Genomic DNA, 25,345 nt, shown 5'->3' with positions numbered 1-25,345 from the left:
GATAGCGTCCGCATTGTTAGTTTATGCCAGGAAGGGCTCTCAACAAGGGAAGTGTCCAGGCGTCTCGGGGTGAACCAAAGCGATGTTGTTTGATCATGGAGGAGATACGGAGAGACAGGAACTGTCGATGACTTGCCTCGCTCAGGCTGCCCAAGGGCTACTACTGCAGTGGATAACTGCTACCTACGAATTACGGCTCAGGAGAACCCTGACAGCAACGCCACCATGTTCAACAATGCTTCTCGTGCAGCCACAGGACGTCGTGTTACGACTCAAACTGTGCGCAATTGGCTGCATGATGCGCAACTTCACTCCCGATGTCCATGGCAAGGCCGATGTTTTCAGCCACGACACCATGCAGCGCGGTACAGATGGGCCCAACAACATGCCGAATGGACCGCTCAGGATTGACATTACGTTCTGTCCACCGATGAGTGTCGCACAGGCCTTCAACCGGACAATCATCGGAGACGTGTTTGGAGGCAACCCGGTCAGGCTGAACGCTTTAGACACACTGTCCAGCGAGTGCAGCAACGTGGAAGTTTCCTGATGTTTTGGGATGGCATTAGGTGGGGCCGACGTACGCCGCTGGTGGTCATGGGAAGAGCCGTAACGGCTGTATGATAAGTGAATGCCATCCTCCGACCGGTAGTGCAACCGTATCGGCAGCATACTGGCGAGGCATTCGTCTTCATGGGCGACGATTCGAGCCCCCATCGTGCACATCTAATGTGTGACTTTCTTCAGGATAACGACATCGCTCGACTATAGTGGCCAGCATGTTCTCCAGAAATGACCCCTATCGACCATGCCTGGGATGGATTGAAAAAGGCTTTTTATGGACACGTGACCAATCAGTCAGCCTGTGAGATCTACGCCGAATTGCCGTGGAGGAGTGGGACAATCTGGACCTTGATGAACTTGTGGATAATATACCACGACGAATACAGGCACGCATCAATGCAAGAGGACGTGCTACTGGGTATTAGAGGTACGGGTGTGCACAGAAATGGGGACCACCATCTCTGAAGGTCTTGCTGTATGGTGGTACAACATGCAACGTGTGGTTTTCATGAGCAGTGAAAAGGACGGAAATGATGTTTGTGTTGATCTCTATTCCAATTTTCTATACAGGTTCCGGAACTCTCGGAACCGAGGTGATGCAAAACATTTTTTGATGTGTATGTTTTACTATGGCTCGAGGATTTTCTGGATTTAAGGGACTTCAGTCTATAAATTGCAAGACGCAGGTGTGCCAACACGTTGCAGTTAAGGAAGCTCACTGCTCTCGGGAGGTATTCTTAACTCATAAAAAACACTGATGTTTCAAGTTGTTTCCAGTTAAATGTCTTTGGAGCTGCCAGGTAAGTCGAAAAACTAGTTCCCTTTTCTTATATTCCTAATTGTGCCCAGGATATATTCGTCTTTTTTGTGCTATTATACGAGCATTTTTCAGTCTAGTTCCCAACTTTTACTGTATCATAATTTTGGCTTTAGCCCGCAATAGCTTTGCAACCGATGTAGATTTCTGTTGACTCCGGCGACGACTAATCCGGCATAGGTTTTTTTTAATTGCCTTTCGAACCATGTTGCTTATATCGTGGATACGGATAAGGAATTTACAAAACTAGAGGACGGCCATTAACAACACGTTTTTTTTAGCTCCTAACAAAATCTGAACCGATCGCACAAGTTCGAAATATATAAGTTCGTGCTTAAAAAACCTCGCAAAAACGTGTTTTTCGTACGTAAAATCCGAAAGAAGATAGAGTTTTGAAAGCAAGTTATCAATTTTATCGCACAAGTGCCTCACACCGTTCAGAAATTTTGTCTAAGTCGTCTTGTACAATACTGCAGTCATTCACCAATGACATATTCCCGTACAACACAGCATCACCAGCAAAGAGTGTACTTTGTTAATGCCTCTGTCCGTCACGTCGTTTATGAACGTAGAGAATAATGGCGATCCTATCACACTTCTCTGGGTTACTCCTGACGACACAATTGCCTCTCCTCAACACACTCCGTCGAGAGCAACCTACTGGGTTTTATTACTTGACAAGTTTTTGAGTCACTCACATATCTGGGAACTTATTCCATGTGCTCGTACCTTCGTTAACAGTCTACAGTAGAACACCGTCTTAAACGGTTTTAGGAAATCTAGGAAATAGAATCTCCCTGCAGCCCTTCATCCATGACTCGGAGGATATTATATGAGAAAAGGGCAAATTGAGTTTCGTACGAGCGATGCTTTCTAAATCCGCAATGATTTGTGGATAGAAGCTCTTCTTCAAGGAAATGTTCGAACTGAGAATATGTTCAAGGATTCTACAGCAAACCGATGTTAATGATACTGCTCTGTAATTTTACTTGTCCGTTATTTTACCCTTCTTGCGCGCAGGAGTGACCTGCGTTTTCCCGTCGCTTAGGCGAGAGATTCGCGATAAATGCAAGCTAAGGGGCCAATGCCGAAGAGTACTCCCTACAAAACAGAACTGGAATACCATCCGGACTTCGCGACTCACTTGTTTTCAACTCTACCTTTTGCTTCTGTACCCCAGGAATGCCTACTACTACTCTTTTCATATGGGGGTCCCTGTGGAGGTCAAACGACGGCATGTTTGTACGATCCTCCTGCGAGAACGAATTCTCAAAAGCGAAATTAAGAACGTCAGTTTTCGTTTGCTATCTTCTATTGTCACATCAGACTGGCGGACGAGTGACTACATCGAAGCCTTTGACCAGCTCAGCGATTTTACTTAGCACCAGAATTTTCTCTGTTTCTTCGCAAGATTTTTTGCTAAGATATGGCGGTGCTAGTTGTATGTTTCGCGCCCTTATTTATTTACAGATGTACTAATTTCTGCTAGCTTTTGTCTGTCGTCATATTGCGCTATTTTTTGAACGGAGAGTGCAACGATCTCTGCTTTGTCAGGAATTTCAGAATTTTGTTATTAAACCACGGTGGGTGTTTTTCGTCCTTAATCCACTTACTAGGCACATGACTCTTCAGTCCATGATTTACATTTTGCTTAAACTTTGCCCATAATTCCTCTACTTACATCGTACTGGAACTAAATAAAGTTCACTCATTTTGTAAGTGAGATGCTAACAACTGCTTATCTGCTCTTTCTAAAAAAAAATGTCTCCTTATTTTGTGAGTCTATTTATTACGTTAGTAAACATAATCGCTGTGATGACTTCCCCTGCGTCTATACTGACACCTTCTACAAACCCAGGCCTGTTTGTAGCTACATGTTCTAAAATATTTACATTGCGTGTGGACTGTCTAACTAGCTGCTCAATACAGTGTTCGGGAAACGTGTGCAGAACTACTTCGGAAGATTGTCTGTCTGTTGGCACCACTTGTAATGAATCTATAGATGTCCCAGTCTACACTCCGCAGGTGAAAGCCGCCTCCAGCTAATATCCGGGTATTTCCGCGCTACTCCCCGCAGACTTTCTTTGTATGGTTCTAAAGCTGTAGCGGCAGAATCGGGTGGCCGATAAAACATCCCATAATTAACTTTAGTTCACTTAGACGTGTTGCAACCCACCAGATAACTTCACTGTCACACTAAAGTTTCGATCTCGACATAGGCACCATTTTTGTCGACTGCAATGAATGCTGCCCCTGCTATAGCGTCTAATCTTCCTTTTCGGTGTAAGTTCCATGAATCACTGTGTATTTCAGAGTTTTCTACTTCGGGTTTCAGCCATCTCTCGGTCCCGAGAATAATTTGAGCCCGAAAAATTTCCTGGAGGGGAGTAGGCTCAATTCGGGAACTTTGTTACGAATATTTCGAAAATTTACAGATAAAATTTTGACAGTTGAAGTGTCTTCACTCGGAACTCGGTCTAGTTTCGCTGACTGCTTATCATCTGGCGAGTGTTGATCAGAGTTCCTCAGACTACTTCAAATGGTTCAAATGGCTCTGAGCACTATGGGACTTAACTTCTGAGGTCATCAGTCCCCTATAACTTAGAACTACATAAACCTAACTAACCTACTGACCTCACACACATCCATGCCCGAGGCAGGATTAGAACCTGCAACCGTAGTGGTCGCGCGGTTCCAGACTGTAGCGCCTAGAACCGCTCGGCCACTCCGGCCGGCTTTTGGATTGTTTTCTTCGAAAGTTACTAGCGTGTGAACTTTCTGTCTTTGTGAACATTCCGTGTGGCGTGTTCTGTAATCATTTATGGAGTATTTGGCGAGCAGTTTCTTTTACAGCAACCCACTGAAAACACTGATGACCTCAGAAGTTAAGTCTTACAGTGCTCAGAGCCTCAGCCCACTGAAAAGGACCGAATGTGAACCTCATTTATAGCAGCAGATATGTGACTGAGAGATCACGTCTTCAACCTGGTGGGACTTGTGTAAAATTCTGGCTGCTTTGCGAGTGAAGTTTGTTGATTGACTGAACATTAAGAATTATAGAATATTTCTTCACTAAATGCGGACTTGGTAGCGCTTAAGCTCTTGTTATTCAGCAATAAACTTTACTAGTCTGAAAATTGTAGGACGTTCATTTCAGTCAAATGCTTCATATTACCGCACGAAGTCCCGATAAATGAGAGATTGCAGGACCTGAAATACTACTAGGTTCATGCGGACTTTGCAGGACAGATACTAGGCGCCGTCTTTCTTCAGCGCTGCTTTTTCGTCGTCTGGTAAGTATCTATGCTTGCAGAGAAAATGGACAGCGAGTGTAGGCCGCACAGAGGTAGGTGGACATTCAATGTTGAGCAGTACGACTGACGAAAAATATCATAACCCGCCCCGCCGCAGCAGGTCCTGAAATCTGCACTAAGATCACCACAGAATCGGCGGAAACTTTGGTTGAGACCCTACTCTCGGCTCCAAACCAAAGGATCTCGTTAAGTCCAAGGACTGAGTTCTGAGAATGATGCTGCAAATTGTGAGCTCTGCTTGCACACCGACGTGAGGACAGCAGTGTTCGCTACTTTCGGAACCCGCCCGTATGAACTGAGGATGGCCTCAGAATCCAACCGGCAGACGCCGTTGGTGCCGACGTGAGCCACACACCCTGCCGGCAGAGCCTCCTCTAGGCCACCCGTAAGTATACCGAGGGCACATTGGATTTAATCTACGTTTTCATTTGCATGACTACTCTGCAATCATACCTAACTGCCTGGCAGAGGGTTCATCGAACTATTTTCACTGTATTTCTGTACTGCTCCACTCTCTAACACGGTGCAGGGAAAGTTTCTTTCCGGCCCTGGAAGTATTTCCCTAAGGACCTCATATCGCGCGTAACACTTGAGTTCTTGACAACTAGCAGATCTCTTCCTCTGCCGGGTCAACTACATTCCTCTCCTTGCAACATTGCGCTTCGAAAGAATCTGTCTTTCTGAATTTTGTAATCATTTTGTCCAAGTCCTTAGTAGATATCGGACCAATGGCTTTTTCTGTACCCTTGAGTGTCCGGAATTTCTGCAGGTGAAAAGCGTCTTCAGCTGTTGTGGAGCTGCGGCCACCTCCTCCTGCGTCTGCACACAGCATGCACACATCCTATCCATCTTAGTACTACTAAGTTAAGAATTACTACAAAAGCATTCACAGAAAGCTAAATGTATAATTTGCTAGCTTCCTGACGTGTCACCAACGGAGGATAAAGGTTACTGTGTTGTGTAGGTGGCCGTTCAAAGAAACAGCTGTGCTACAGACTGCTCGAATCCACACTTTACAGTTACTAAAATACGGGATTACACGTCTTAAATACGAAAAATGCAGGAAATTTTGAATTAAACTATGATAAAACACAGAAAAAGCTGAATATGTAACTTGCTGCTCTGCTACGCCGTTAAGGCGGCAGCTGCATACTGCTGGATGTTCATCCAGTCTTTGAGCATAAGAGCTCTTTGTGACTTGCAAAGACCTTAACACATAATTTAAAACCTTTGTGAAAGTTCTTCTCGCTGACGCCCGGCACGAAACGGCGAAAGAAGAAGATAAGAATCAGAGATAGACAGACACTCTGGTTTCTGGTGTTGAAATCCATAGACTGACAAGTGACTTCTCTGGCTGATGCGTGTGCGCCATTTTGTGTCCAGAAAGATAACACACGTGATAAAAAAGGTACAACTAAATGTAATTAATCAGGTGACTTCTTTAAGCACCAGAGGAATTGGTTACATTATATGATGTATTTCAAATAATTTCCGTCAGAGTTACACGGTAAGACAATCCTACAAAACTAATTTCCCTTTCCGTATGAAGGAGTGTATGTAAGTTGGCAATGGGCTGGTTGTGATACTGAAGACTGCTATAGTCAGAAATGAACCCCATTACTTTTAGATTAGTAAGATTAACGTGGAAGTACAAGTATTAACGTTACACATTGACGTCAACACAATTGATAGCGTTGGAAACATCGATGATATCGTAATGTAAGATCATTAGGTGTAATTGTGTGGGATAACAGACTCTGGCCATTTCCGCTGAAAACGTAAAATGTTTCCTTCACGAGAAACTGAAAATGAAAAAGCGGTGTTCGTGATAGCTAATGCGACTGGTTGACTGTAGATGAATTAATCACCTGTGAGAATGTTTCAGTGCAGTGTTTAATCACACGTACAGCACGTACTGAGTCGATTCATGGCTGCAGTCAAATCTGCCTCCATCATTACACACCAGAGTTGAGGGAGCAGGCAAGATATTGGAGAAGACCAATGGGAAGGAAACAAGGGCTGTAGATTAGGGTTTAACGTCAAGTCGACATCGAGGTCATTACAGACGCCCAGAAACTCAGATTCTTTAAAAGATGGGGAAGAAGAACGGCCTTGCCCTTTCGAAGGAATCAGCCCAGCATTTGCTCGGAGCGATTTAGGGAAATCACGGAATGCCCACATCAGTGCGGCCAGATACAGGTTTGAACGATTCTTTCTCCAAATGTGAGTCCAGCCTCTTAACCACTGCGCCACTTTACTCCATGGCGTGATGGCGAATTGAAGAAGGCGATGAGACTTTTGTCAGCAGGGTTACTGGCGTGCAGTCACCACTTGCAAAAGCGCTTTACCAGCAGCTTGCGATGCCTCATGGAGATAGCCGTATTGGGTTTCTCGGACACAGACCGAGCAACAGCCGCGTGCTGTGCGTCTATGCCTTGGCTAGAATCCACATCGAATACTCTTTCCGGTAGATGCACAGATGGCAGGGCTAAATGGGGGGAGTGGTAGTGGTGAGGCGGGTACCAGGTTGAGATTCATTGGGAGAGTCCTTAGAAAATGTAGTCCATCAACAAAGGAAGTGGCTTACAAAACACTCGTTCGACCTTTACTTGAGTATTGCTCATCAGTGTGGGATCCGTACCAGATCGGGTTGACAGAGGAGATAGAGAAGATCCAAAGAAGAGCGGCGTGTTTCGTCTCAGGGTTATTTGGTAAGCGTGATAGCGTTACGGAGATGTTTAGCAAACTCAAGTGGCAGACTCTGCAAGACAGGCGCTCTGCATCGCCTTGTAGCTTGCGGTCCAGGTTTCGAGAGGGTGCGTTTCTGGGTGAGGTATCGAATATATTTCGTCCCCCTACTTATACCTCCCGAGGAGATCACGAATGTAAAATTAGAGAGATTCCAGCGCGCACTAAGTCTTTCCTAAGTCGTTCTTCCCGCGAACCATACGCGACTGGAACAGGAAAGAGAGGTAATGACAGTGGCACGTAAAGTGCCCTCCACCACACACCGTTGGGTGGCTTGCGGAGTATAAATGTAGATGTAGATGCAGATGGCTGCGGGCAGGCGCTGCAGGGGAAATGTCGAGTGCTGGGGGCGAGGTGCCATTCTAAACTGAAGCCTACATTCACACTTTCTGTAAATATTAAATGAGGCCCATCCACGGATTTGCTACCTCTGCTGTCATTAGTACCTGAAAAAATTCTGCCGAAAACGCAGCGAATTATTTTCGCCTAGCTTGTTAACCATTTGTAACTTTCACAGAAAAGTCAAGAGTGGCGAATTTTGAGTAAAACCGGCACTTTTATCTTGTTGCCATATTAAAATTTGTTTCTTTCGCCACAACATAGCCAACATAGCGGAGTTTATTCTGCAGATACAATTGCGAGAGTTCCGAAACTGTGGTTATTACGTTTATTAAGTGAGGAACTGAGGAAAAGTAAGGTCAGTATCCTATCAAAAAGCACATCTTCAGTACAAAATAAACGCGTGATGTCCTCACTTATGTTGTTCCAAAACGCACAGCACTTCTCGTCTCACCAGCTATCGATAGCCCTTAAAAATTACATTCTTTCATTGAAAAAAGTCTGTAATTAGTGAAATAACATGGTAGATGATGTAGTTTTGCGTAATAACTGTATGGCAAAACACTCTCCTCTTTGCGTGCTATCATTTTGGGAAAACACTCTCCTCTTTGTGTGCTATCATTTGCAAAATCTCATTTCGGTATCGCAAATCGTTTATGAAATATGAGGAATGTTGTGGATATGTCACTCAGGCTCTATCATTGGTGTGGCGCGATCGTAAATGAGTGTGCTATGTCAGATGAAATTTTTCGAAATTGGTGACAGGATACAGATCTCCACCCCAGTCTGAAGAAAATTTCAATATGTTAGCAAAACTTCTTGTGCAGCTACATATTATTTAATATGCCCAGACGCAATATCATAGCGGCCCCTACCAGCGTCCTACTTCTACTTAAATATCACAGTAACTACGAGCATTAACGGAATGACGGGGACATCAGAATGGAGGTTACATATAAAGCTACAAGTATAGCAAAACTCTTTTTTTTTTTTTTTTTTTTTTTTGCTGAATAGTTTCTGTAAAATTGTTTGGAAACACTGCAAGGCGTGCGCCCCTATTCTGTTATCGCCAACGGCCGAAAGGTGGCAGACAGTGCTGGCCTCCCCTTTCGAACAAACGAATGGTTTCGGCCAGCGCTTCGGACGAAAGCTGGTCACTGCACGTCATCCACCATATCCTGCACGTATATATCAGCTAGCGCTGGGGAAAATAGTCGTGCGTCAATCGCAGAAAAACCAGCTCGCTTGCAGCGTGGCTAACGGCTGAAATCAGACGGGTGACAGAAACATTCTACTCACTTCTCTCGTTTGAAGAATACGGAAGCAGCCTTTCTCAAGTTATCAACACCTGACTCCTCTGCCACCACCATCATATCATCATCACTGTAATTGAGAATGCTACGCTCCAGCTGCCGAAAATGAGCATCTTATGTACCACACTATGTTTCGGGATTACAGGGTGTGCATAATTAAAGTTCTAGATTCGAAACGCTGTTGAAAGAGAACTACTGCTCAGAGTACGTCAAATTTCAACATCGTATTATTGACATTAGGGGAAACGCCATGGCACAAAACTAAATTTAACGAAAATTTTACCAATAGTTGCGTTGTAAGGGTTAGAACGTGCACACCAACAGATGAGCGGCACGTGATTGTTGCTCAGTTTGAGGGGAAACGCCATGGAACAAAACTAAATTTAACGAAAATTTGACCAATAGTTCCGTTGTAAGGGTTAGAACGTGCACACCAACAGATGAGCGGCACGTGATTGTTGCTCAGTTTGAGTTCGAGAAGCCCAATGTGACTGTCCGAGTAAAGGATTACGGGCTACAAGTGAAGCTCTTCTACGATTGGTGACTGCGCCAGGAGCCCTGAGAAATTCCGGACACTCAAGGGTATGGAAGAAGGCAGTGGTCCGATGTCTACTAAGGATCTGGACCAAATGATTACAAGTGAGATGTTGCAGAGGGAGGGAAGTAGTTGATCTGACCTCTGTCAAAGGTGTGACCACAGCATTGCAGGAGAGGTCTTGTAGTGGTGTACAAACAAGCAGTACACGGGGAAGTGCCAGAACGTTGGACGTGCATGCCACCACGGTCGCAAAATCCTACGAAACTTGTTGCGTTGCTATTCGTACGAAGTCACCCATGTTCACGAGTTGCTTTTCGATGATCTGCCAGCAAGACAAACGTTCACTCTGCAATACCTTGCTCGCATGGAAGTGGACAATGAATGGCCATGGGACTTTCTGTGAGCAGGCGAAACCCATTTCCATCTCCAGGGACGTGGTAACAAGCAGAAATGCAGAAAATGGGCTACGGAAAATGTACCCATACTTCAACCGGTGCCATTTCGTTCTATAAAGGTGACTGTGTGCTGTGGGTTGACGTCATCGTTTATCGTAGGGTCCTTATTTTTCGATGGGATGAGTCCTCAGGGGTCTGTTACCTGTACCATCTCTGGTAAACGTTATGGGACTGTTTAGTGCACCAACGTCATTCCAACCCTTCAACAGCCTGGCTATGTGGGCAGGATCATTTTTATGCAAGACGGCGCTCTTCCGCACATTTCACAGCCAGTGAACCGGCTGTTGCAGAGGCATTTCGGAAATGCTAGAGTCTTCAGCTTTATTTCCATACAGCTTGGCCGTCCACATCATCTGAACTTAATGAGTGTGGCTTCTGGTTGTGGTGTTATCTGAAAGACGCTGAGTTCAGTGCTTCAAATACAAATGTAGCTGAACTGAAGGTGCACACTGCGTACCGCATTCTGAAAGTGACCCCCCCCCCCCCACCCCAACCCAAAGGGACTCTAATCTCTTGTGTAACATACTATTACTCGATTACAACTCGTGGCAGAAAACTGTGGACAAGATACTGAACATGTATTGTGCCACTCTCACAACAATTAGAAACCGAAGATATTTTACTTTTTATGCGGTTTTTGGCCCCAGGAATGTTAAAAACCGATGATACTTTGCTTTTTATGTTGGTCATGGACTCAGGACCTTGCCCTGGTGGTTGGGCTACCTAACTGACAGTGCCACAACTGTTGATGCAGAAGTTGTGTCATCAAGTACATTGAATATTACGGAAGGTATAATGTTCAACTCAAACCATAGCCGCCTTACCGCCATTCGCCTGCCTTTTGTAGCCGACCCCACTTACGTTAACACACATGCAGCGCCATCTAGTGGTAACATTTTCGTTAAATTTTCTTTTGTTTCATGGTGTCTCCTCCTGCGCCAATAACATGCTGTCCGATTTTGACGCCGTTATGAGCAATTGTTCCCTTTCTACGTCCTGATAATCACGTAAATCCACACATATTGTCCTGCGGTAACACATACCTTCAGGTCACTATCGCATTAGGCACTGTCGAAAGTAAAAACCAGCAGCAAACATTCCTTGTGAAACATATAAAACACTGCTTTGAACATCTCATTTTGCAGGCAATCATTGTAGGTTGTACCACTCGCTCCTTCTGGCTCCTGGATTTCTCCCTTACTGTCTGCGCCCGTCCTGTCCGCCTCACCCCCACCCTCACCTACCTTGGCCTCACCATTGACCATCACCTCACCTGGACCCCTCATCTCCGCTCCATCCAATCCAAAGCCCACAACCGCCTCTGACTCCTCAAACTCCTCTCTGGCCAGACATGGGGATTGCACCCCTCTACTATCCTCCACACCTACAAATCCTTAATCCGTCCCATCCTCTGTTATGCCAGTCATGCCTGGATATCTGCCCTCCCTCCCCCCAAATTCTTCTATAAGTCCCTCCAGATCCTTGAGCGTCATGCACTTCGCCTCGCCTTCCGTATACGCCTCACACGGATCCTCTATGACCTCATTCCTTTCCCCCATCTGCTCCTATTCCTTGAACATATCCGCATCCTCTACACCTCCCGCTGCCTTGAACCACCTCACCCCCTGGTTGCTCCTCTCCTCTCCCATCCCCGCCCCCTGCCATGTCTTCACTGTTGTGTCCCCCCTACCCTCCATCTCTACACCCTACATCTCCTTTCCCAAGGTGGCTTCCATCAACTCCCCCTCCCAGATGATGCACTCTCTCCCTCCATTTATCCCTCCTATCAACTCTGATCCTCACTCCCCCTCCTTTCCTCTGTCCTTTTCCCGGGCTCCCTCTCCCCCTTTCCCTCCTCTTTCTTCCCCACGTCCCCTCTCTTTACCCCCTACTCTCCCCCGAGTCCTTTTGAATTTCCCTCCTCTGCCTCCTCTCATTCCCCCTTGCGTCTGCCCTTCTCCCCCTTTATTAGTCCTCTTCCTTCTGGGTCCCCCCTTTTTCGTTTTTTTCCTTCCTCCCTCCTTGTTCTTCCCCCTCCTCCACGCCCGCCCCCCCCATCTGCCTCTGACTCGGGAGTGTCATCTTTTTGCCGCCACTTTCGTGCAGTGTTCTACAGTGAGTGTATTACAGTGAGTGTTCCATGTTGTGTTTTTTTTTTTGGAAGTCTTGCGAACGGCTGGGTGTGCTTTTTATCTCTTGCAAACAGAAACCAGGCTGTCACCGTGTTTTTTAATTGTGTGTGTACTATGTTACTTGTCTGATTCCTATGTCTTTTAATTAACGTTGCCAACCCCTTTTGCTTTCTGTTTTAACTTTCCGCATTTTTCCACCGTTTTAAACTTGACGTCACCGTTTTATCGCCTGTTTCTTATTTCTTTTCATCTTCCGTTTCTTAAAATAAAAGTATGTAGGCTGTAGAGCAACGTACTAAGCTGCTGCCAGCCCGCCCCCTTCGGGGGCAATTGAAAATCAATAAAGGAAAAAGAAACTCATTTTGTTTAACAGGCCTCTCACAAAGCTTAATTACAAACTGTAGCCAACTTCCTTCAACTACCAAAGACAATATTATCGTGTAACGCAAACATCCCAGCTGCTGTCTACAGTCAAAAATTATTTGATCGTTTGTATGTCAAGTCCGAGGGAATCCTAAAAACGAATAATGTGCCATGTGGCAATGTGAGCATCCATACAGAATAACCAACAGGAAACTTCAAAACTTAACTGTCACGAAGTAGATTTTGTTGATGGCTGCTTCTCAACGACGACATCTCTGAAGTTTGCCCAGGAATGTGCCTTGGAGTCTTCTTTCTGTTAATTAACCCCTGCACTAGCAAGGGGCAAGTGGGGGTGGAGTAGTTTGTGCCCATCATTTGAAAACACTGTAATGTAATCTTTATGTTTTAAAATTTTGAAAAAAATATTTGTTGTCTTTAATGAATTCTTATACCATATTCCATATATATTTTAAACATTTCAGTCAAAATTAACCCAAAAATTTAGGTCCTCGAAGGAGACTGAAATCCCTAAACACAGGATGGGGTAGGACAAGGAAAGAATGGAAGGGAGAAACCGGAATAGCAGCGTCATTTGTCGTTTAAATGGTTACATTTATTTAACAGCATATAATAGCATGAATAAATAAATACAATAATCGCAAATAATAATGAGCGACAGGGTGAGGCTAATTAGTCGCTTACAGCAATAACAGGCTTTAACAAATGATTTTACCTCAACAAGCCACAAAACACAGTCTTAAAATAAATGTAAAACAACGAAATTTTTTAAATCAAACTAGCCCTTAGCACGCAAGGGGGCAAACACACTGCAAAAATCAGAATAAAACCTTCTGAAAATTCTATCACGTACCGGAACAGCAAAATATATTAACGTAGTCCACATGAGAGGTAAGTATAATCCTATGTTTAAATCAGTAATTATGCCAGCCACTGTAGCCGAGCGGTTCTAGGCCCTTCAGTCCGGAACCACGGAGCTGCTACGGTCGCAGGTTCGAATCCTGCCTCGGTCATGGATGTGTGTGAGGTCCTTAGGTTAGTTAGGTTTACGTAGTTCTAAGCCTAGGGGACTGATGGCCTCAGATATTAAGTCGCATAGTGCTTAGAGCCATCTGAACCATTTTTTTGAACCATTAATTAGGGTTAAATGATTTGAAAATGTTCATGTATCATAATAATCAAGACAGTACCCTTAACTACCCGAAATTCATAACATGGGCAATACACGCATATTTCAAAGAAGTTGTACAATTTTCAGTAAAACTTTAAATAAGTTCCATTGATCAGAAGATTGAGTAAAGTAGCCACTACTTAACATAAAATTTATTAGCAGGCAGCACAAACCAGTGTGCTAAGGCAGTCGCGGACGTGCCTCATGGTATACCAAACCTTAACAGATCAGCGGGGACGGACAGAAGGACACCGTTTTCAACTCAGTGTCGTAACTCCGACTTCACCAGTTACACCAAGTCTCGACATACACAGAGCTGCACCGCAGTGTCCGGATGTCGACCCGAGACGCCCACTATCCCGCTGTCACTCGCTGCCTGGCTTGTGCTGCCCCACCAGTGGTGCTCAGGGCCTACTTTAGGACTGCCTCTGACAGAGATAATCAGCGACCATCTACAATGCATTCGCGCCGCCAGTAGTAACACCAGTGAAGAACGCACGAAATCATGGCACACGAAATCGCTACCTGCCCCCCCCCTCCCCCCCCCCCCCACCCGGCTCATATATGTCACTTTCGCAATGAATCAATGTTTTCAGGTTTAAATTCTTACAAGCACACAAATATGTCTTTAAAAAGTATTTCATGAGTAAAAGTCAGCAACAATTAACGAAATTTGCATTTTTTTAGAGTGGGCATAACGCGATCCCCCTTAACAATACACGTTGTTGTTGATTGTGTTGTGGTCTCATATTGCGTAAAGAGTGCTAAAAGATACAATCATGTTCAGGACACTAGAAATACATCTATACATCTTCAGAATGTGTGTTGTTAGTGGAAGTCAACGACACTTAACGAATTTTATGCTTTCTTCAGCATTTTACGGCGGGCATGAAGTACCCCCCCCCCCCCCCCCCCATCTTAATGTGTGTTACGGAAAATCCTATGGTATAGCTAGATTTAAATGTCCACAGTGTTCGGATTGGTAAATCCACACCAGCAAAACGGCCAGGAGGAGTATCTCAGAGCAAATACCGATTTGTAACGTCTTTCGAAAATCCGGATGCTTGCAAGAAGCCTGCTCCCTCTCCCCCTTCCAATCGTACCAAGCCTCCAGAACTGCCTCAGTTTAGCCAGTAGTTCACACGTGGTGGTACATGGGGCCAACAGTATAACCGGCCACGCTTTCTCATCCGAGTTTTGCGATAATTAAGCCAGTCCGCCCTTGAACTGACTTAGTGAGCCGCCGCGTAGGAATTCTTCCTGTCTGTTACGTAGATATGCTATCGTAATTATATATCCCCTTCCAGAGCCGTAACAGCTGCGTCGGATTCTGAAAGTGCAATACTACTGTCTATGTTTTACATAATGAAGCGAGAAGAAAATTTTCTTTGTGGAAATAATTTTTACAAGCGGCACCATTATGGAGTCCGCAGCTCGTGATCTTGCGGTAGCGTTTTCGCTTGCCGCGGAAGGGGTCCCGGGTTCGATTCCCGGCGGGGTCAGGGATTTTACCTGCCTCGAGATGAGTGGAGGAAGGCAATGCCTAGTTGATGGTGCGGCTCTCCCGCAACGTCCCCTATGCTCCTCGTAGTATGGGACCTCATCACCAGTACGGTGCGTTTATTTAAGAAACACCGTAAAATGAACTTGTTGACACTGATTATAAGCTAACTATTAACGGTACGAGAGAACGGTCTACTGAATGACCAGATCGAAAGGCGTCCTATCGATGACTGCCGACTGTGGCACTTGAGCGTACAGTCGCTATAGTTCGTATAAGAGCGTACTCCTTCGATTATGCCGAAGTTATTCATTTATTTATTCATCTAAACGTTTTCTGGCATTCTAAAATTACTGAAAGATAGTATGTATGACCCGTAGACTTCTCCTAAAGTCTGAGTTGCAAAAGGGATCTTCTGTTAGCAAATATTCGCGCCACAATAAATGTAATTACCCTATGTACGTCTTTGCTGATGTAACGAGAGTTTTCTGCATCGGCATCTCATCCCACTGGTTCTGAAAGCGTCAGATGGGCAATCACCTCTGCTAGCCAGTGTGGGAACCTACCGCTCGCTACTTCCTCTGTACATACTGTACTGCAGCGCCGACACATTCATTTCGCTCTGTGAAATGGGAAAACTACAAATAAAGTAAAATACGCTCTTATCTGTTAATAAGAGGTACCTCACATGCTGATCCTGACTGAAAGCTCTGAAATCTCAGCGACTGCAGTGCCACCCTGCACTCCCCCCCCCCCCCATCTCACCCACCTGCTGTCGTCCTCTGCGAAGCATCGGCATCGAATAAATACTCCTCTGAATAATTTTCCCTACCATTCTTGAAAAGAAACAACTACTTGCTCACCTTACCAATAGCAGAAGTGTCTGTTAAAGTACAATGCGCTATTGCAAATTCAACATTAAAACTATTTTCTTTTTTTTGACATTTGTGTGTTTGTGTGGTACACTTAGTTGACCAAAGTGTTATACCACCTGGAAATGAGGGCGCTTCGGTCGGCTTATCGCGAGTCAACGCGTAGTCGGGGCTGATAGCATGTACACAACTGTCCTTAAACCACTGACACTGCGATGCGTTTTCCTTAAACACCACTGTACTTGTTTACTACAACGTCACCGCGTGTTTCCAATAAATTCCAAGTGCAACAGTATCGCGGCTGGATGGTGGCAATGACAGAAGTGCCTGTGCTTCGAAGTGTTTCATGAAGGCACTGTACTTTGCACCTTGCAATCCTAAGGTATGGTACAGGTACATCAACGATATATTCGTTGTTTGGAGCCATGAGAAGGAACAGTTTGCTGACTTCCTTTGATGTAAGTAGAAAAGACAAAATAACTACCATTTCTAGATGTGCTGTTACAATGGATGGTGAAAACCTGGGACACAGTGTGCAGCGGAAACCGACACACATGCGCCGATACCTGCACAAGCTCTCAAATCACCACCCGAGCGCTGGCATGGGTGGCCGAGCTGTTCTAGGCGCTACAGTCTGGAACCACGCGACCGCTACGGTCGCAGGTTCGAATCCTGCCTCGGGCATGGATGTGTGTGATGTCCTTAGGTTAGTTAGGTTTAAGTACTTCTAAGTTCTAGGGACTGATGACCTCAGCAGTTAAGTCCCATAGTGCTCAAAGCCATTTTTGAACTTCCCGAGCCAGAAAAGAAGCACAATTATTAGGTCTGCAACTTTGCTTCCGCCGTTTTTCAATAGCCGACAGTAGCGGCAAGTGGGGTCCAGGTTGTTGGTCATAAGAATTATACAATAAGCTTAGGCATCTGTAAACGTAATTCCATAAAAATATTAGTCGATTTGTGATTGCATCATAAGGTTATTCTAGATTAAATACGTCAACTTACGTACCCATTACTTGCCATTTGCTGGAAGGTTTAGTTTTCTGGTTTAACATGAAGAAATCAGCGGCTGTGGCCCTTAAAATGCTGAATAATACCAATGGTGAGGGCACTGTTAGTGGAAGAACGTGCAGAAAATATTTTCAACGCCTTAAGAACAGTGATTTTGATGTCGAAGACTGGCAAGGCGGTGGAAGACAACGTTTTCGTAGCTACTGAAACAGACGAAGACAGTGACAGGACAACATTATCGAAAGCAGTTGATGCGTTCGAACCCAGCACTGAAACACAAACGGACACAATACAGCGATAGACACGTAAAGGTAATTTTGCAGCAGGTCAGTACTCGACCACATGCCGCAAAACCCGTCAAAATATACTTTGAAACGTTGAAATGAAAAGTCCTATTCCTCTCGCCGTATTCGCCATATGTTGCTCTCTCTGACTACCACCTTTTTCGAACAGTGGCATACAGTCTGGCTGACCAGCACTTTCGATCATACAGGGTGTTTCAAAAATGACCGGTATATTTGAAACGGCAATAAAAACTAAACAAGCAGCGATAGAAATACACCGTTTGTTGCAATATGCTTGGGACAACAGTACATTTTCAGGCGGACAAACTTTCGAAATTACAGTAGTTACAATTTTCAACCACAGATGGCGCTGTGGTCTGGGAAATTCTATAGTACGATATTTTCCACATATCCACCATGCGTAGCAATAATATGGCGTAATCTCTGAATGAAATTACCCGAAACCTTTGACATCGTGTCTGGCGGAATGGCTTCACATGCAGATGAGATGTACTGCTTCAGCTGTTCAATTGTTTCTGGATTCTGGCGGTACACCTGGTCTTTCAAGTGTCCCTACAGAAAGAAGTCACAGGGGTTCATGTCTGGCGAATAGGGAGCCGAATCCACGCCACCTCCTGCATGTTTCGGATAGCCCAGAGCAATCACACGATCATCGAAATATTCATTCAGGAAATTAAAGACGTCTGCCGTGCGATGTGGCCGGGCACCATCTTGCATAAACCACGAGGTGTTCGCAGTGTCGTCTAAGGCAGTTTGTACCGCAACAAATTCACGAAGAATGTCCAGATAGCGCGATGCAGTAATCGTTTCGGATCTGAAAAATGGGCCAATGATTCCTTTGGAAGAAATGGCGGCCCAGACCAGTACTTTTTGAGGATGCAGGGACGATGGGACTGCAACATGGGGCTTTTCGGTTCCCCATATGCGCCAGTTCTGTTTATTGACGAAGCCGTCCAGGTAAAAATAAGCTTCGTCAGTAAACCAAATGCTGCCCACATGCATATCGCCATCATCAATCCTGTGCACTATATCGTTAGTGAATGTCTCTCGTGCAGCAGTGGTAGCGGCGCTGAGGGGTTGCCGCATTTGAATTTTGTATGGATAGAGGTGTAAACTCTGGCGCATGAGACGATACGTGGACGTTGGCGTCATTTGGACCGCAGCTGCAACACGGCGAACGGAAACCCGAGGCCGCTGTTGGATCACCTGCTGCACTAGCTGCTCGTTGCCCTCTGTGGTTGCCGTACGCGGTCGCCCTACCTTTCCAGCACGTTCATCCGTCACGTTCCCAGTCCGTTGAAATTTTTCAAACAGATCCTTTATTGTATCGCTTTTCGGTCCTTTGGTTACATTAAACCTCCGTTGAAAACTTCGTCTTGTTGCGACAACACTGTGTTCTAGGTGGTGGAATACCAACAGCAGAAAAATCATCTGTTCTAAGGAATAAACCATGTTGTCCACAGCACACTTGCACGTTGTGAACAGCACACGCTTACAGCAGAAAGACGACGTACAGAATGGTGCACCCACAGACTGCGTTGTCTTCTATATCTTTCACATCACTTGCAGCGCCATCTGTTGTTGAAAATTGTAACTACTGTAATTTCGAAAGTTTGTCCGCCTGAAAATGTAGTGTTGTCCCAAGCATATTGCAACAAACGGTATATTTCTATCGCTGCTCGTTTAGTTTTTATTGCCGTTTCAAATATACCGGTCATTTTTGAAACACCCTGTATGAACAAGTGCTAAATTGAGTCGATTCATGGATGCCCACAAGAGACGCCCAGTTCTTCTACCACGGGATTCGTATGCTATCCGAAAGATGGAGTAGTGTAGTGGTCAGCGATGGGCAATACTATGAATCATAATTTTTTTGTAAGTTTTTCACAATAAAGCTCCGAACTTCGAGAAAAAACCGTGGAAGTAATATTGTAGAGCTAGTAATTCGCTAGTTACGCGAGCAAGACGAGTATGTGAGCCACAGCACCTCAGACGCGAAAAGCAACACGTGGAAAGTATTCTGAGGTGCAATGGGTACTCCATCAGTTATATTAGAATTATAACAGAATCAAACAGTCGGCGAAGTGACGCATTGGAAAAAGAAATGTCGGGTACGGCCTTTCTGCGATACACTCCCAGAATGACGGACAGAATCGGCCGAGTATAGCACAAACACGGCATAAACCTTATTTACAAACCGACAAAGAAGATCAAAGAGTGTCTCAGATCAGTAAAGGAGAAAAGAGAGTGGCCGAGCAATTCTAGGCGCTACAGTGTGGAACCACGCGACCGCTGCGGTCTCAGGATCGAATCCTGCCTCGGGCATGGATGTGTGTGATGTCCTTAGGTGAGCTAGGTTCAAGTAGTTCTAAGTTCTAGGGGACTGATTACCTCAGAAGTTAAGTCGCATAGTGTTCAGAGCCATTTGAACCATTTTTTTGGAGAAAAGGGTCCAACTTGCAATGTCGGGAATATACTGCATGCCATGTTCATGAGGAAAAGTTTATGCTGGAATGACTGGACGAGCAATCAACACCAGGATCACATTGCAGGTTGGGCGGGTGAAGTCGGCCGCGGCAGAGCACGCGCTGTATGAGGCCGACACTGAAGTTCTGGCTGTGGAGGAGAGCTGTCACACTCGCTTGTTCAGGGAAACTATAGAAATACACTAACACGAGAATAGCTTAAATAAGAAAGAAGGGAGCCTCAAGGTGAACGGATCCTGGGTTCCCGTGCTGCAGCGAATGACCATTGCAGGTTGCGAGAGCGGAACCGCACCAGAAGCGAACGCGGAACACCCCTCGGACGTTGGCGCGTCACGTGCGTATAGTCTGCTGCCGCGGCCGCGACCTCGTCTCCAGCCCACCATCAGCGAGGAGGGTGAAGCTTTGACAGTGCCAGCCATTCGTGCTGACGAAACGTCAGAAGAATCATCAGACAAACGACGGCCGAAGAGCCCTAGGCAGAAGCCAACAGGCAGTGTGTCAACAACTCGCCTCGAAAGGCTTAACAATTTTGTATGACACACTCGTTGTTTAAATACTTACTCTTTAAATGTCGACTATCAAAAAGTTTTTCGGTGCCTTTCGGATTGAACTTCAATTAGTGAATTACAACTGCAATTAGTGACTTTTAGAGATTGATTCAAATTAGCCCCTTTATCGGTACATGATTGCGCTTATAGTTTTTGTTATAATAGTGATTGGATCAATGTAACATGCACATGATCTTCACAAATTTGCTAATAATTTCTGAAGGCACAGAAATTCCGAATGACCTATATTTTAAAATATTTCGTTAACTTTACAGACTTGCACCAGCTAGTCCCAGAATATTCACATCTATAAGAATCAACAATACATCTAATATATCATTACAGGTGTTATGAAAATTCCGCTATTTTGCGAGTCTGATTCAGTTTTTTTAAACATTTTTATTGTAATTTTATTGTAAGCTTGTTCTTATCTTTGAAGGAAAATTATTTGCGCACCGTTTCCACTGTGTCACATGCTGGCAGTCAGGCAACAGGTTAGTTATTAGAAAATATGGTTCCAAATTCACTTCCGTGTCCGGCATAGTATTTTAATTTCTTTTTTTTATTTTGAGCAAACGACGTTCCTGTTTCTGAGCGTATATTATTATCAGTAGCTGCAACGTCCAGCAGCTTGGGGATCGTACATTTTGTTACAGTTAAATTCATTGTATCTGCAGTGAATAATGACGCTTTTGGGTGACTGACTCTCTTCTTCTTATTTTTAATTCCGACTTTAAATTTTCTCTAACCTCCTCTTGCAGCACATACTGACTGGTTGGTGGTGTAAATGAACTGCAACGTTACGCAATTTTTTACACGCGAAGAAAGGGAGAAGTAATGGGCTTTAACTTTCCATGTTAGTGTTTTAGGAACACAACAGAAAAAAGGAGCTGAATAGCAGTAAGGGGATGTGAATCCTAGTTCAGTGCCTTAACCAATGCCATCGGCTTCAGTGTGTACTTGTCTTAATGGATTTTCTTCGTATTATCCCACGTCAAAGTGTGAGAACATTTGCGAAATGTTTGCGAATCGTGGAACTGAGACGGGACACTGGTAACAGCCCGGCATTCACCCATTCTACGTGGGAAACGGCCTGAACCCATATTCATGCTAGCCGGCACATCGGCCCTCGTCGTTAATCTGACGCTCAGTGGGACGATTTGTTTCAAAACCTAGACGTAATACAAAATGGATGTAAAATCTTACAAGACTGTGTTATTTTTAGATTCCTTGGGTCGCTGATTGGGAATTACCAAATTCAATATGGCGCATCTAAAATTACAAATTTTGCGGCTTCGAGCAAAGCTCCAGGTGTAATGTATTGTGAGCTCGCTGATAACGAATCAGCAGTCGAAATAACCGTATTGAAATGTTTTATTCGATGTTTTTCATTTTTCAGTCTAAATAATAGTCACAATGGAAAATTCAGGATGGAATGTAACAATATTACTTCACATTTGTTGCTTGTGACATTATAGCTTTCAGAAGGGTAGCTTTCGGGTTGTCCTCTAGGAGATAGTTAGAAAAGGCAGATCTTTTACCTCAGGTAACATCTGTTTATTTTCTTAAATCGTCATTTTCTGGACTCACGAGATTAATGGGTCCAAAGATGCCGGAAGCCGATAGAATATGACATGCATCGTTTTCTCAAGTGAATATTTGAATGCAAAATTTTCTCGGCAACACGGTATCCTCATTCCGAACTCCCTGCGCGTCGTCAGATAGCAGAACAATCGACAACGGAACAGCGTCGATTATGGCACATCCGCGCATCAAAATTATATGTACTGATTCCATTTATGGCAGAATATTTTGCGTCCGGAGAAGTTGCCAACTGACTTTCGAGAAAAGTACGTTTTTGCAGAGTTCTCTATAGATATGATTTATTTCTATAGTACTCTGTACAAAATTTGAATAGTTCCACAGCGTTTAGAGAGAGAGAGAGAGAGAGAGAGAGAGAGAGAGAGAGATAACGATGTTATTCGTGTAACTTTAATCTTGGAAAAACGTATTTGCGAAATTGCGAAAAAAATATTAGGATCACAATTCCAAGAATTCTACAGAGAATCCTAATAGTCTTCTTTTTTGCGTATAATGGTTTATGAGAGTTGTGAGAACGAGGGATCCGTTTTTTAGGCGTGACGCTGCAACAAGGCAGATAAATGACCGTCCACTAAAAATGTGCAGACATGTGCCAGCAAACACATTTTAATTTTAACTATACTATTAGTGTAGTAAGAGAGCCATTTACGAATATGGAGCCACGGAGAATAAATTTTGTAGCCCACGATATTGGATAATACCGGCAGTAGTTCCGTTTAGATCGATATACATCACTTCAGCCGTTAAAAATGTCATAAGTATACCTTCTGGAGTGTTACCCATCTTATTTTGTCGTGACTATTAGGCAGCATCGTTGTCATATACTGAAGCGCCAAACAAACTGGCACAGGCGTGCGTTTTCTAATGCAGAGATATATAAACAGGCAGAATACGGTGCTGCTGTCGGGAGCGCCTATATAAGACGACAATTGTCTCGTGCAGTTGTTAGATCGGTTACTGCTGGTGAAATGGCAAATTATCAAGATTTAAGTGAGATTGAACGTGGTGCTACAAACGGCCCACGAGCGATAGGACACAGCATTTCCGAGGTAGCGATGAAGTGGGGATTTTCCAGTAGGATCATTTCACGAGTATACCGTGAATATCAGGAATCCGGTAAAACATCAAATCTCCGACATCGCTGCGGCCGGAAAAACATCCTGCAAGAACGAGGCCAACGACGACTGAAGGTAATCGTTCAAGGTGACAGAAGTGCAACCCTTCCTCAAATTGCTGCAGATTTCAATGCTGGGCGATCATCAAATGTTGTTCTCCGCACACTGGTTAACGTCATTTGTCATACAACGACTTGAGACTGGAATGACACCACAAAACTGGTCAAGTATGCACTAGTGCAATCTAGACAAGATTTCGTGGACATAAATTCAGAATGGGCACCTTTCTCTCTGTTCTGTCGAGGTTTTCAAACGAGCTGGTCCACTGTGAGGGCTGATAATTTTCACATACTCTACTAACCATTCAAAAAAGTGTTTCCGTAGCCTAGAGATACATGCACATCTCCAGAATTATTTTTTATGTGATTTATTTGAGATCCAGCTCACTGGAGAGCTCGGCTCTTTTCACTCAGATCCCAGCTACACGGAAAGAGGAGTTGGGGGTTTGGTTGGCGGGGAGGGGGGGAGGGGGAAGGGAGGCAGAGGGTTTCACAACCGGAAATGTTTTGGACGGATTTTCAGTTCTGGCTTTTGCCTTACATCCAAGTACAACCTCCAGTAAGTCTTCATGGATACCTAAGTATTTGAACTGTTGTTAACTTGTCTCTGGAAGAAATTGTCCCATAGAAAAATATGAAGGGTGTGTTTGTATGTGTGTTCGTGTATGCAATATGGTAAGGTTGATGCCTTGCTCACTGTGTACAACGTTGATTTCAGGGCGGACAGTCGAACGAGGGTGATACTACTGCATCATTCCGAAGCCCGAACGATGTTTTATTTTACTGGTGACAGTCGAACGAACTGACTAAACACTGAGTGGGCGGACAGCTTAATGACGTACTTAGCTAAATGACGGTAATCGTATTGCCACCGAATTAAAACACTTGGAGCATTTAACGGGGAAGCCAGCCGATGTGTGAGTAAATTGATTTCGAACCTCGTTACTCGCTCCGTTGGCGACAGTTTTAAACGGATCAGACAACACGGGAGACGCACCAAAACTCATCAAATACGATAACTGCAGAAATTCAGTTTTCCGCCGATAGGACCAATGTAGTCGCCGCCTACGCTAACGCCATCACGGGCTAATGAGTCTGCAGACACTTTGCTCGGCCCCGCCTCGTCTGCTGCTGCAGATGTTGCCGACACGTGCGTCCGCGTGTTTCCCGCAGTTTACCTCTTATCAGCAGCTTCTCCGTGATAGAGATTTTTAGCGTGGCAGCGTTAACAGGAAGGAAGCCGAACTCAGGATAAAATGCAACGTCCTGTGTCACACCTCAGATCAGTCAATGCTTTCTTACAAATGGATGTGATGACGAACAAGTTGAGATGTACCGTCGGACCTTGTGATAAAATTATGAAACTCATTACCTGGCAAAGCGCACTGTAGATCTGAGCAGAGTGACAGCACTATCGTGTCTATGCCTGAAATGCAAGAAGACGAACTTGTAACAGTGTGGCGGCCAGTGTGGCCGAGTGGTTCTAGGCGCTTCAGTCTGGCACTGCGCGACCGCTACGGTCGCAGGTTCGAATCCTGCCTCGGGCATGGATGTTTGTGATGTCCTTAGGTTACTTAGGTTTAAGTAGTTCTAAGTTCTAGGGGACTGATGACCTCAGATGTTAAGTCCCATAGTGCTCAGAGCCATTTTAACCATTTTGTAACAGCGTACAGTTTTTTTTTTCTTTTTTGCACACATCCCGAAATCGTCACTATCGTCACGAATTATAAGACTGGAAAAAAGGGAATGAAGCTCGACGTGTCAGTAAATCTACCGAGCAGCAGGGAGTCCGAATCGCGTAGTGGCAAGCACAGAGCAAAATGCAAGATCAGCACGAACGACTGAATAAACTAAGCACACGGAAAACGGAGCACAGCCTAAGGTGAAGGCAAGGTGTGAGCAAGCTGAAGTCCATATAAGAATTGCTGACCAGGTCTACTGCCGCCAGCAAGTTCACTACTGGCCATTAAAATTGCTACAAGAAAAAGAAAATTAAAAAAATGGTTCAAATGGCTCTGAGTACTATTGGACTTAACATCTAGGGCCATCAGTCCCCTAGAACTTGGAACTACTTAAA

The sequence above is a fragment of the Schistocerca gregaria genome, chromosome 5 (assembly GCF_023897955.1).
Source record: "Schistocerca gregaria isolate iqSchGreg1 chromosome 5, iqSchGreg1.2, whole genome shotgun sequence".
In the NCBI taxonomy this organism is placed as follows: domain Eukaryota; kingdom Metazoa; phylum Arthropoda; class Insecta; order Orthoptera; family Acrididae; genus Schistocerca; species Schistocerca gregaria.
The sequence above is the reverse complement of the archived record's forward strand: the minus strand, read 5'-3'. Positions refer to the sequence as shown.